A 13,050-nucleotide genomic window follows, 5' to 3' on the forward strand; every position below is an offset into this window, starting at 1 on the left:
TTCATTTTAAATGTATATATTTGTTATTCTTTAAAGAGAGGCATGTCTCTCTCCTGGGTGGTGTGGCTATTGAGGGGCCTAAAATTGAGTTACTTTATTATTATTATTAGTCTTAGTGGTAGCAGTATCGATATTGTTTTTGATGGTTTAAATTTAAAGAGTGAGTAAAATAAATATATATATTTTTTTTATGTATTCACATATTTATTCATTGAATTATGCAATGATCTTTCCAGATAATAGATTACTCAGTAGTTTTTTCTATTGGTTAAACCCGTGGTGCAGTTGAATGTGGTCACTTAGCAGATAGATTTCCCTGTCGGAAGTACAGTTTCCTGCTACCAGCCCCCTCCTGTCTGTCTGTGTATGACTTTCATAATGCGATCTCATGTTAGTTTCCTATTACTCACCTGTTGTGTATCATTACTTTTGTTACGGTTTAGCTAATAACAAAATCTCTGTTCTTGCATAGACGAGATGATGAGGGGATTTGATACAGGTATGTAAAACTCTTCACGGGGTAGACAAGTCAAGCCCAGGGACTGGATGGCTGTAAGGAATGTTGAGGATAGACTTTGATCTTTGGCAGCAGGACACCTAAAACTGGGTATATCTGAAAGTAGAGACAGTGAAAAAACGAGATTAAATAATATATATAATTTAGAAATTATGGCCACAGTAGTTTGAGATGCAAGAAATTGGCAATGAAATGCATTTTCTGGACATGTACACCTTGGAGAGCTGGGATACAGCAGCTATGTCCACGAGTTATAAACCTGTTGCATTCTGCAGGTCTCCCACATTGTAGCCCTTGCTCCCCCAACATCTTAACAAATACTTTCTGTTATTTTTGTAGCACCTAAAGCTTTCTTCAACAATCCAAACCTTCTATTATAATCTAGACATCTTACTGATTAACCACTAGAGGTACACCCTGTCCAATCTATGCTGCATCTGCCTCAGGGGAAGTTGGCTGGAAACCCCTGCATTTATTTTTTCTTGGCCACCAATGGACTTCGCTGAATTGCACAACACATCTTTGCTTCCTGTTTAACTTCCTCTCGATTATGTAGTTTTTCACAAGGCCTGCTTGTTTGTTTCTCTGCTTGAATTCCTGATATCCAAACTGAGTCAAAAACAAATCCAGAGGGACGCAAAACAGAATAAAAACAAGTATAATAGGATATTCACTGAGCAATGCACTGATACAGCACAGGGATTTGTTTTGGTTATATCAGAGGCTTTCCGAAGCTCTCTGTGTATCAGAATTGTAATTTGTCCGCAGAAAAACAGAAGAATCTGAAAGTACATGGCATTGGTATGATCATGTTGTGCACCGAGACAGGGATCCAGTGGATCTGTGATATTGGCATGTGTGCACTGCTGTAAAGCAGTACTTAAGCTAATGGATAGTATAGTGTAACAACATGAATGTCATTGACAAGGAAGGCTGGTAGGTTTGGTATCTGCATCATCATACAGAGCTCACGCTATGTTACTTTGTTTTATAAATGGAAGACTACACATCATATTTTACTCACACCTCTAATTGAAAAAATAAATGTCAGAGTGCGAGAGAGAGTTTTAGAAACTGAGAAAGAATAAGTTTGGAGCTTTTTTTTTTTTTTTCCTCCATGGTGTTACTCTGGTGTGGTGAACTGGTGAACTGGAAGAAGCCAGGGTGTGCACAGCTCTCTCTCTGGCCTGAACTTTCTCTTGTCTTCTAAAGCAAGTGTAGGCAATTGTAATTGGGTTTGTTCTTTATGATTGGCAAACAAACATTTCTGATTTACTCTGCAATTGCCTTTGAATTAGAATGACCAATATGACTTTATAACTAATTAAATTGAAAGGAGAACTATCGCAGTCCCTAAAATTGTTAGTGTATATGTATTAATGTGTTAGTAGGAGTTTATAAGTCAAGTTCAAGGGTGCGCTCTTCCAGTTAGTTACAGGTGGACAATATAATTGCCTCACGGAAGGGCCAGGACTCTAGCTGTAGGACACCAGTGCACAGAAGACTGCGAAGAGGCGGCATCTCTCTGATCTCTGTCCTGCTCTGCACTTCCTCTCAGTGTTCACCAGCTCCCATTGGGAAGCCACTGCTTCCCTAATCCCTCCAACTTCATCTCCGTGCCAATCCCCTCCTCTTCTCTCTCCTCCATCCCCCTCTCTGGAGGTTGCTTGAACTGCCACTCACTGCCACTTCCAACACAGTTGACATCTCCGCCTTCGCACCCTCCTCTCTGTGAAACATGGATCTCCCCAGAGAACTCACCTACCCCTCCTGCTTTGACCTCTGTCTTTGTCCAGTCCCACTTTCCTTGTCCATCTGGACAGGGGGGAGTGATGGGGCTTCTGCTCTCCTCTTCTCTTTTCCAGATCTTCATTCACTCCACAACCTCTCTTAACAGGTGTGCTTCAAGGCTCTGTCCTGGGCCCCCTCCTGTTCTCTCTCTACACATGCTCTCTGGGCATCTCATCGCATCCCATGGATTCTCCTAACATTTCTATATAGATGATTCCTAGATCTTCTTTTCTTTTCCCTCTTCTAACCCCCACATCCCCTCTCGCATCTCTTCCTGTCTGACTGCTATTTCATCCTGGATGGACTCACTGGATCCTGGATCACCTCAAGCTCAACCTCTCAAAATCTGATATCTACTTCTTTCCCTCCTCCTTCTCACCTTCCACTGATCTCTCCATCTCAATTCCCTTGGAATCTACCGCACTCTCCACCTCTTCTTCTGGTAAGAATCTAGGAGTCACCCTTGACCCACTCTTACTCTCAGTACATCTCCAAGCTGACACACACCAGCTGCAACATTCCAGCTGGTTCTCACCTGCTTGGACTACTGCAACTCCCTCCTAGCTGGCCAGAACTACCACCCACCTGCTCAGCCAGAACTCTGTTGCTCATCTGGAGACCTCTCTGCCCCGATTTGCACACGCTACTCCACCACTCCATCTCGACCAAATTGCATCAAACTGCCTTCAGGCCCTCTTCTCTCCTTACACTCCCCCCAGGCCTCCCTGGTCCTCCTGCTCCAGAAGACTGACTTTGCCCCTTCTCTCCCTCACTCCACTTTTTCCAGAGCCCACTCCTGTTCAACCCTTCCCCTAAGTGGTGGAACGACCTTCCCACTGAAGTCAGGACATCAGAGTCCCTGACCACCTTCTGGCGATCAATCAAGACACATCCGTTCAGACTGTACTTGTAATCTAGCATCTTATTTCACACTTTATATAGCTATGCTTCCTTACACTCCTGCTTACTTACACATTGTTAGAACTCCTGTTGTTTTACTTTGAATTCTCCTATGCCCCCCATTTGTCTTTACCTTTAATGTAACCCCCAAGAGCCCAAGAGAGCTGACAAAAGGGGTGCTGGCCTGTGCATAATACCTCCTTATAATGGTACCACTACTGCTCTGGGTGTGTTTGCCAGTCAGTGTGTGGGTGTGTGAGTTGTCTGTGCTGAACAGACACCGTCAGAACTCCACCTGACCAGAATACAGAGAATGAACTCTTAACAAAAGATATCAATGGCACACAATGCATTAGCCTGGGAAAAGAGCCAATGTATTTGTGGTACGCTTTTAAGGTAACCAGTTAGGTATGGCTTTGGATATTTCAGCTTGCAGCGAAACAATTCCTTTTGTAGTGCTGGGAATGCAATGACTAATAGTATAACAACTTTTAATAACATCTCCAGGCTTAACAAAAAAGGTAATTCACGCCCTTGCTGGAACCAGTGAAATAAAAAGATATGCTCCTTATTATTATACTTTATATGTGAGCTTTGTCTTGCCATGTCTCCGGGCCATTGCCTACTAATGTTACATAGAACTAAAAAAAATATATATCATGCTCCATCACCCGATTTCAACCGCATGCTCTCCAGGAAAAGACGAATAATCCAAGAACTTTATCTTGACATACAAGCATGCAGTCTATCATCCCTCGACATGCATATTTAACCCGGATCACTCATACTTTCGCTTCTCATAAACCACCAGCTGTTAGAGAGACAATAGGAAGCCGTGCATTCGTTTGCCTGCGAGGGTCTCCTACAGGCAGAGGGCTATAGTGTTATTCTGCAATATCAGTCTATGGCGCTTCAGTGAAAGAGCACACTCGGTGTTGAGGAAGCAGAGGGGAAGGGGAAACTGCTGCCATCTAGATCCAGCAGTGTTACAGACACAAGCTGCAGACAGTGAACCTATCACAGTCACCGCTAAAATACGGCCAGGAGGGAGAGGACCATCCCTGCCGGAGCCCAGACAGGACTGTATGTTGGCGCTCTTGCCCGGTTTGCATCTGTTTAGAGCGGATTACGATACAGGTAGGACCGGGTTTTTTTAATTGAAGTCAAATGCTGCATTCCTCCAGCCCGCTACATCTCTCCGCTCCGGTTTTGCGTGTGTAGAACAGGCAGGCATGTCTCGGCTGAATTGGACGGGTGTGTGTTGTTATTCTCCAGCAGACGAGTACGGCAGATCGTTTGTGATTTCAATAATGCAAGCGGTTGTAATATGTCTGTGGTGCTGGTGTATACTTGATTTGCTGCCTCGGGGACTTTGCACTGAAAACGGACGGATTTTGAGGAGTGCCCCTTACTGACGTCTAAACCAGATTGTGTGTTTTGTAAAGACTTGCTTACTACCGTACCGAATCAGACTGCTGTCTATTTATGAGCAGTCCTAGTAGTAATAACCCCGTTTTTTCTGGGTTATAATGGAGGGTTTGGACGTTTCATTGTAGCGGGATTCTTAGACGTCATATTCGAACCCGGCTAACACACAACGTTCTCACCGAATTCTAGCAGCAAAACCCGCTACGTTCCCACACCGTTGTAGCGACGCATTATTGTTAACTGGGAAGTGATCTAACAATACACGATCCTGTAGGATGGCAGTGCTTGGGCTACACTGTTTCATTTCGGGATTGTTTGGGTAAACACGGGAGCTGCAGAAAGGCTACAATTGGGTAGGTGATATATCCACTAGTGAAATCTGATTCATTACTACCAGATTTGAAATGCTGATATACATTCACGATTATATCCGCTTTGTAGGAAAAAGATACAGTGTAAACCAGCAGCCCGCTTTTGATCGATGATTTGTAAACTCGATTGGATTGTGCATTGAATAAATGGACGAATTGGCGCTTTACTGGTGTAGTGGCTGGTCTTCGGCGCTGCGTGGGCTGCAGCCCTGACATTTCCTCTGTGTCAATGCGTGTGGGACTGCTGCCTGGGGCTTGATTGCCAGCACCGGTGCTCTGCGCTGCTTTAGCCGTGTTGTTGTTGTGAATTTCCGCCCCCCCTCCTCGTCCTCCTCGCTACCCCCAGATCCGGGAATTGAGTGTGGAAGGACGGATATCCTGCATCCCTTGTATGAGCGGCTGTTTGTGGGGTGGTGGGGTGATGGGGAGAGACGTCTCTTTCCAGACAAACAGGCAGGTTTAGGATGCTGCCTTCCTCCACACAGCAGGAGGGCTTGGGCCGGTCAGCAACTTCACTGGTTACTAGTCCATCAGTTATACCCTCTGATGGGCGATTACTGTTCTCAACAAGGATAGCGTATCTTTTTTTATAGACCTGTATGCGAAATTATTAGTCGTTTATGCCTTTATGAAGAGTTGCCTTGTAACAGTGCTTATAAGACGACTTTTAACCTGGTGTGTATTTACCAGACAGAGCCATTGCATGCATGCATGCATAACAGCTCAGGTTATATTATTAATAATAATGATATTATTATCGTTGGTAGTGGTGGTAGTAGTACTAGGAGTAGTATTGATATCATAGATTTTCCTACAAAATCCAATGCATAGATAAAGGGAACATGTCCATCAACCCTATGCTGGTTTACACTCTGCATGGGCTAGTATCAGTTCCCCCATGATACAGATGTTTTCTGTTGCTTCCTCCTGTGTGAAGCTCAAGACTTGCCTGTTAAGTGCATAACTGCATTTAAGTCTTATCTCTGTAATACTTTACTAAGAACATGTGACAAATTGGTCTTGGATCCCCTTTAAATCTCCTGGAAATTGTCACAGACCATTTTTCTGTGAGATACGTTTATCTGGGACAACTGGAAAAGAAGCACACCAAGCACACTTAAGAGGATGTGGAAACTAAAATTGCAGGGAAATGCAAACGGCTTCAAGTGTTGCCTATAGTTGGCATCGAACTAGTTGTCAAAATTAGCACCAGAAATTGAAGTCCCCTCAACTGAAATTGGATTACAGTTGCTGTTTTGTAGTGTGATACCTCAGGATTACTGTAGAATGTATACATAAGCTGGAAGGATCTTGTTCTCTATTTAAGGCCATTGTTGTATTCCAAGCCTCTGTCAATGTTTGGAGGGGAAAACAAGGACCCTGTGCTGTTCTCTCATTACCACAGCCCTGTGGAATTGCAGTCATACTATGAGTGGTCCGGGGGCGTATTAATCCTTTTGTTTAATTTGTGGTGATCTCATAAGCCATGGTGATTATTGCAAGTCAAAACGAATGCTCAAGAGTTTGGGGATATACTAAACATCAGGGTAGTGTGCTCCGATCAATTAATTAGCGGTAATTACAGAATTTACATAGAAAGGACAAATCATGTTAAAATGGGTCACAATTCCAGTTGCAAACTTTGCCAAAAAATAAATGCCAAAGTTTGCTAAATCACTGAGATTCAACCCTGCTTGAACAGCGGTACTGCTTCTTTGTCTTAGCTTCTGGTCGTTTTTGTTTGCTTCAGTCTACCAGCCAATAAACACTTTTGTCAAATAAATATGCTCTTACAAAATTTAAATTCATGCCTACATATTTTGCCAGTTGAATTCCAAAATAACTGTTCATGTTTTTGTATTCCTCTGATTACTAGACATCAATCAAAATCCCACAACAGTGGATGTGAAGATTTAGACTAGCTGCCCATCTTTTGACTTTTTTTCAAGTCACCTATAAGACTGTTATAACCCGGTGACCAGAAGGCAATACATTGTTCAAAATAGACTTAAAGCTAAGCATGGCATGACACGCACTTTGTATTTTTCCATCTTAGATGCATTGCATTTACTTTAATACCCCAATACCAAGGATTAAACAATAAGAAATCCACCATAATACCTAAGTCTTAAATCTACTGCAACTCCCTCCTAGCTGGCCAGAACTACCACCCACCTGCTCAGCCAGAACTCTGTTGCTCATCTGGAGTCCTCTCTGCCCCGATTTGCACACGCTACTCCACCACTCCACTCCCTTCACTGGCCCGCGATCTTGACTTGCAACCAGTTCAAGACTTGGACCCTCACCTACCATCTCGACCAAATTGCATCAAACTGCCTTCAGGCCCTCTTCTCTCCTTACACTCCCCCCAGGCCTCCCTGGTCCTCCTGCTCCAGAAGACTGACTTTGCCCCTTCTCTCCCTCACTCCACTTTTTCCAGAGCCCACTCCTGTTCAACCCTTCCCCTAAGTGGTGGAACGACCTTCCCACTGAGGTCAGGACATCAGAGTCCCTGACCACCTTCTGGCGATCAATCAAGACACATCCGTTCAGACTGTACTTGTAATCTAGCATCTTATTTCACACTTTATATAGCTATGCTTCCTTACACTCCTGCTTACTTACACATTGTTAGAACTCCTGTTGTTTTACTTTGAATTCTCCTATGCCCCCCATTTGTCTTTACCTTTAATGTAACCCCCAAGAGCCCAAGAGAGCTGACAAAAGGGGTGCTGGCCTGTGCATAATACCTCCTTATAATGGTACCACTACTGCTCTGGGTGTGTTTGCCAGTCAGTGTGTGGGTGTGTGAGTTGTCTGTGCTGAACAGATATACTAAACATCACCGACTGTATGTATTCTAGTTGATTCGTTTAATAGTGATAACCATCTTTGTTGTCTCTGGCCAAATACAATGCTTCACATTTAATGACATTTAATTTGATGTGCTACACAGTTACTGATTTCTAAATCTAAATCTGCTTTCATCTTCCATGTGTTGCTGTAGTTGTTCTGCTATTGTGTTCGTTCACAGGCTGTCAGTGCTGCACAAATCAAGTGTGTTCGGTAAATGTCATCGGGTGTCTAGTGTCAATATTTGGAAATGATTATTAGTTATAATTGGCATAGCACCTTGTCAGCAGTTCCCACTGATAGGTGAAGAGTGTTTACGTGCTTTGAAAGCCCGTTAGACCGTTCTAATACATGACTGGCGTTCGTAAGTCATTCTCCTCAAAAAGTTAATCTCAAAGACATAAAACTTCCTACAAGAACGCTTAAATTAGCATCCTGAAGAGTGTACGTGACATCACGCAACCTGTTTTGTTATGTTTTTGTTGTTCAGGAAAAAATGAATCAAGTGTGGTGGTTAATGAGTTTTGAATATGGCCCGTTAACATCAGGCATAATTAGAATCAATGACAAGGCCCTTTAAGTAGGTAGTGTGGCACATTTGTTATACTGGTGTTTGACCTCCAGTGGAAAAATCTGGGGACCGAGGCGTTTTGGCTGAAACTAACTCTTATAAGGAGTGTGTGGACTGGTAGACTATAGTAATGTTACAGTGTAATGTCCCTCAAGTTGCCTTGTGATCAGGCTGGGTTGGTGCTGGGCCCGGAGGTGGCAGCCAAGATGCGATATGCTGTTGTCTGATTGACACCTTGCTGGAAGTGCAAATGCAGCAGAGGAGGTGTTTTCTCGCCCCCTCCCAAGTCACACTTGAGCTGGTAAACAGAGAGCCGTGCTCCATAGCAATTAATCATGAAACATAGTGACTAATTACTATACTATATCGCTAACATTTCTGACTGGAAATAAAACAGCAGTTTCTCTTTTTTCAGATTTATTTTTTTTACGTCCAGCATCAACTTGGAAGTCTTACTGCTTCAGCTGGAACTGAAGTTAACTGAGATGTAGTGTTAGATGATAAGATTATTCAAAACCCTCCCAAGAGACTTCAAACTAGGTGGATTTCTTTAACAACTAGTTTCTTTCTGAAGAGAGTATAAATATATATACGTTATAGGTCTAAACCAGCTACTTTAAAGGTGTCAGCTCCTGTTTCATTAGGAGTATACCTCTGGGGCTTCTGTATGACTGACCTAATTTGAATTTGCCAGATAATCACTTTTCTTCACATGGTCATTGAAATGGCCTGTGAACGGTGTTTCTCTGGCAGCTGAGAGTGATGTCAGACATACAGCAGTCTTGAGAGGGCATCACGAATGGAAGCTGACACCTTGAAAGTGGTCGATATGTACCAGGAACTTACCCTTTCAAAGACCTCCCGGGATGTGAAGAATAAAACGAGAGAGACACTTTACATAGTGGAAGTTGCAGCAAAATGCTATATTTTGTCCAATTCCACGCTGTTTACTCTTTGTATCTGTGTATGATTCAGTCTGGAAATTGGCAACGAAAGACACATTAGTTTGGTAAACCTGACAGGGTTTAGTAATGAGTGCTGCCTGTATCCATGCTGACTGTAAGGGAGGTATTTGATGGACAGAGCTCATTTTAGTTCTGTATTAAGATCTACATGGATAAAAATGAAATTACCAGATGCCTACAAACAGGGGTTTCTAACGCATATGTACTTAGTAGGTCTTGTCGGTCAAAATAATTATTCTGAAACCTTTCATTTACTGTATCCATCTGAACATTTTTCTGTCCCCTTCATTACAAAGAATGCTAAACTCATCACTGTGGTGTTGACTTGAATGATTTCTTTGACATGGTCTATCTTACTGTGTAGCTTTTGCTGTGGTTTGGTGAGATGTCATTCATGCTAGAAACAAAGGTCAAGATAGAGAAGTTGGACACTACAAGCTCAGAGAAGGCCAATTTCATACACAGCTTTTTAGCACATTGGTAATTCGGTAACCTTAAACTGAATCTTCTTATTGCTTTTGAGGCCCGCGACCCCCTAGTGCAGTAGCTTCTGCTCCAAATCAGATATTCACCATCACCTCATATACGCCTAGCTGCCCAATTTGAGAGAACACAGTATTATTTTCTTGCAGATCAAAGCTTGGCATCCCCATGTAGTATTGGTCGATGCAGTCAGGGGCCACTTAATTTAGCACAGACAGAAGAATGTAACAAGACAGGAAGGCAAGCCTCGGTGGGCTGTGCTGAGCAGCGTGCCACAAGGGCAATAAACATGGCAACTACAAGTATTTGTAGATTTATAAATTGTAGATATAAAAAATAAGTCGAATCAACTGCTTTTTAGGCCTAGATTGTTTTTGTTTTTAGATCTATGAAATACAGGGTGCAAAACCTAGCGGACCTATTCAGACAACTGTATAAATAAGTGTGCTGTTTGGCACACAGACAAATGGGACCCTGTGGGGGGGGGGGATGGGCCATACCATTCTGATTCATACTGCCCTCTCGTCACTGAGACGCGGTATGGAGCTGCGTACCATGTCCTTAAAGAAATGCAAGCTCTCATGGATACAAATGAGTCTCCCTGAGTCGCCCTCTGGTTTCTACTGTTATTGTCACAGTCCCACCTGTGTCTGTCCCACATCGCTTTCCATGAAGAACAGTTTTCACGAGACATCTGAAGAGGCCAGCTCGCTTTGTACGCAATAATAAAGAGCTGACAATTTGAGGCGAAAGAAAATATTGTCTCTCACAGGCAGAAAGGGGAGCATGGTGAGAGAGAGGGAGACGGAGAGGTGGATTGTGAGTAATGAGGTGATATGGCCTCTGGAAGCATCAAATCCTGTTTCCTTGCGAGGTCACTTCCTGCCTTCAGCCCCCAGCTGCAGAGGAAGGAAAGGGGGGGGGGGGTTGCAGGGAGAGGGGGATGGCACAATGGACACCATTTGGCCTTGTTTTGTGACAAAAGAGACGGGAACTGAGGGGGTGGGTAGGCCTAGAAATGTCCAGAGCAAAAAATAAATAAAACTGATTAACTCCTTGTTAACAGCCAATCTAACACTAACGTAATGGTTTAAAACTATCTCGCGGGAACATTCTTTACATGATTAATCCTATATACACATTTTCTCCTGTAGCTATTCTGTTGGTTGGTTGTTTTGTTGGTTGAAATCTGCGTGACTGGAGCTCGCAAGTACAGGAGTGATAAACAACCGATTGCAGGGTCTCCGTTAGAGTCAGGACTCTCCTCTGAAGATCTGAAAGCAGGACTGACCTCCCAGATGCGTGGCTGGAGAAAGTCAGACTTTTTGTTATCTTCCATTCCCTTCAATAGCAGATCACTGATAGTGTCGTTCCGAGCTGAGTGTCAGTCATGGTGACGCTGGCTGATTGGGTACAACAGTCTGATACAGAGAGCTGCAGATAATCGTTTACTCGTAATGAGAAAAACGTTGAGTAATGATTGAAGTGTTGCTGAACACCTACCCCTTCTGTAATAAAGATCCCCTCCCCCCTCCCACCACCTCTTTTCCTTCCTTTTATCTACTCCACTACTGTAGTCATTTCATACTTCAACACAGCTCATGAAAGAATAATTACAGTAACTATATATACATAATAATATAGCCTATATATAATTACCTTATGTATTCTGTTTTTAAGGAGAAGGGGTTTTGTCTGAGGAAGGTGAAAGGCTTTGTGAGTCGGGGCTGGAGATCAGTCTCTGTGATGTGACGTCAGCACGCAGATGCCTTCACCTATTTATAACCATCGTAAATCGCTTTTGTGAAGTGAAATTGCTATTAGAAGTGGTAGAAAACAACAAAATCTATAATTTTTTAAAATTATTATTAATAACCATGCGTTTAGGTGTTTTTCATTTGGAAAACAAAATGGGAGGTTGAAACTGCTTTGAATTTTTGTGCATGAAGTTGTTTGGATTTCAATTCCCTTCTGTCTGTATATTGCATTTATTAAATAGGTTAATTAGGTCCCTTGAGTTGTCTTTGTTGCGGGCCCGTTCCATGTACGATACACCATTCAGTCTTCAGTTTTTCTGTAGCCTTCTCCACAACACGACCAATTACACCTTTTTGTAATTTGATGAATAAAACTGGACACAATGTCTTTAGAGCATCAGACCATTTTCACATGATCCCCCTAATGGTCTCATGTGGCATTTGCCAAGCTCAGTTCGAACACCATTTCAATTACTTCTTTACATGTATAGATTGAGAGGATAACCTATACTGTACTTGTTGGAAGCTGTCTGTTCCTATTTAGCTGCTCGGTACTTTACCTTGATTGCTCCAGTAATTTAAATGGATAATTATATGTAAAAAATAATGTGATACACTGTAACAATTGTAAGTCCTGGATAAGAGCGGCTGCTAAGAAAATTAACAATAAATTGGGACTACACTTTACACCCATAAATGTTTCTTTTCACTTCCTTTTTTGGGAAGCTTGCAGACTTATCTTACTTTTTTATTTTGGTGACGTGCTCTCTCTCTCTCTCTCTCTCTCTCTCTCTCTCTCTCACCAAATATTAGCATCGCTGAATAACAGATGCTCCTTTAACTGATCATGTTAGTGAATGCAAATGTTCTCTTCATCCCGAGTCTCCATTCTGCCCTCAGTCCTGCATCCCTAGTAATACAGATGGTGAAACTCTTCGGATGGTGTTTTCTGGGGACTGAGGTGATGGACGCAAAAATTGTCTGGCGACAGCAAGAATGTGCATTGATCATTCAGCGCTGTGGGAAGAAAGGCGGGCACATTCATCTATTACAAAAGTATGTCATGCAAATAGAAGACGTGGGGAAAGCTGAGCATGTCATTTCTCGGGTTGTTCACTTTTTGAGTGCCTTCCTCTGGAGGGATGGGGGGAGGGGCGGATTATGTCATAGTGAAACGGGAAGATTTTACAATTTCCTGACACACCTGACTTCCTTAATCCCAGGGCAGGGATTATGCAGAGCTGGCTGTCTCTCCCTCTCTGCCCTTCTCTGTCTCGCTTTGTCATGTAAAATACTAAGCGTTCGCAGCTTTTCTCTTAGCTATTGTATTGTAGTGAATTCAATGTGTTCATTTACCTCATGCGACACTTAAGTAAAATCAGTTCACACGCAGAGGTGCTTTGACCAACTCCAC

At 42.9% G+C, this 13,050-nt stretch overlaps 1 protein-coding gene across 4 annotated transcripts in view; it reads left to right on the top strand.

The window, feature by feature from the left end:
- The first annotated feature begins 4,028 nt into the window (after window positions 1-4,028).
- yrk (Yes-related kinase) overlaps window positions 4,029-13,050 on the top strand; it is a 45,577-nt gene continuing 36,555 nt past the window's right edge. For 2 of the 4 annotated variants that reach the window (XM_066717446.1, XM_066717448.1), the window contains exon 1: window positions 4,029-4,345. The gene's annotated coding sequence lies outside the window, so the exon portion shown is untranslated. Of the gene's footprint in view, window positions 4,346-4,706; window positions 4,990-13,050 lie in introns of those variants that run through there. The other 2 variants (XM_066717449.1, XM_066717447.1) reach the window with 2 other exon arrangements.

The sequence above is a fragment of the Amia ocellicauda genome, chromosome 11 (assembly GCF_036373705.1).
Source record: "Amia ocellicauda isolate fAmiCal2 chromosome 11, fAmiCal2.hap1, whole genome shotgun sequence".
Lineage (NCBI taxonomy): Eukaryota > Metazoa > Chordata > Actinopteri > Amiiformes > Amiidae > Amia > Amia ocellicauda.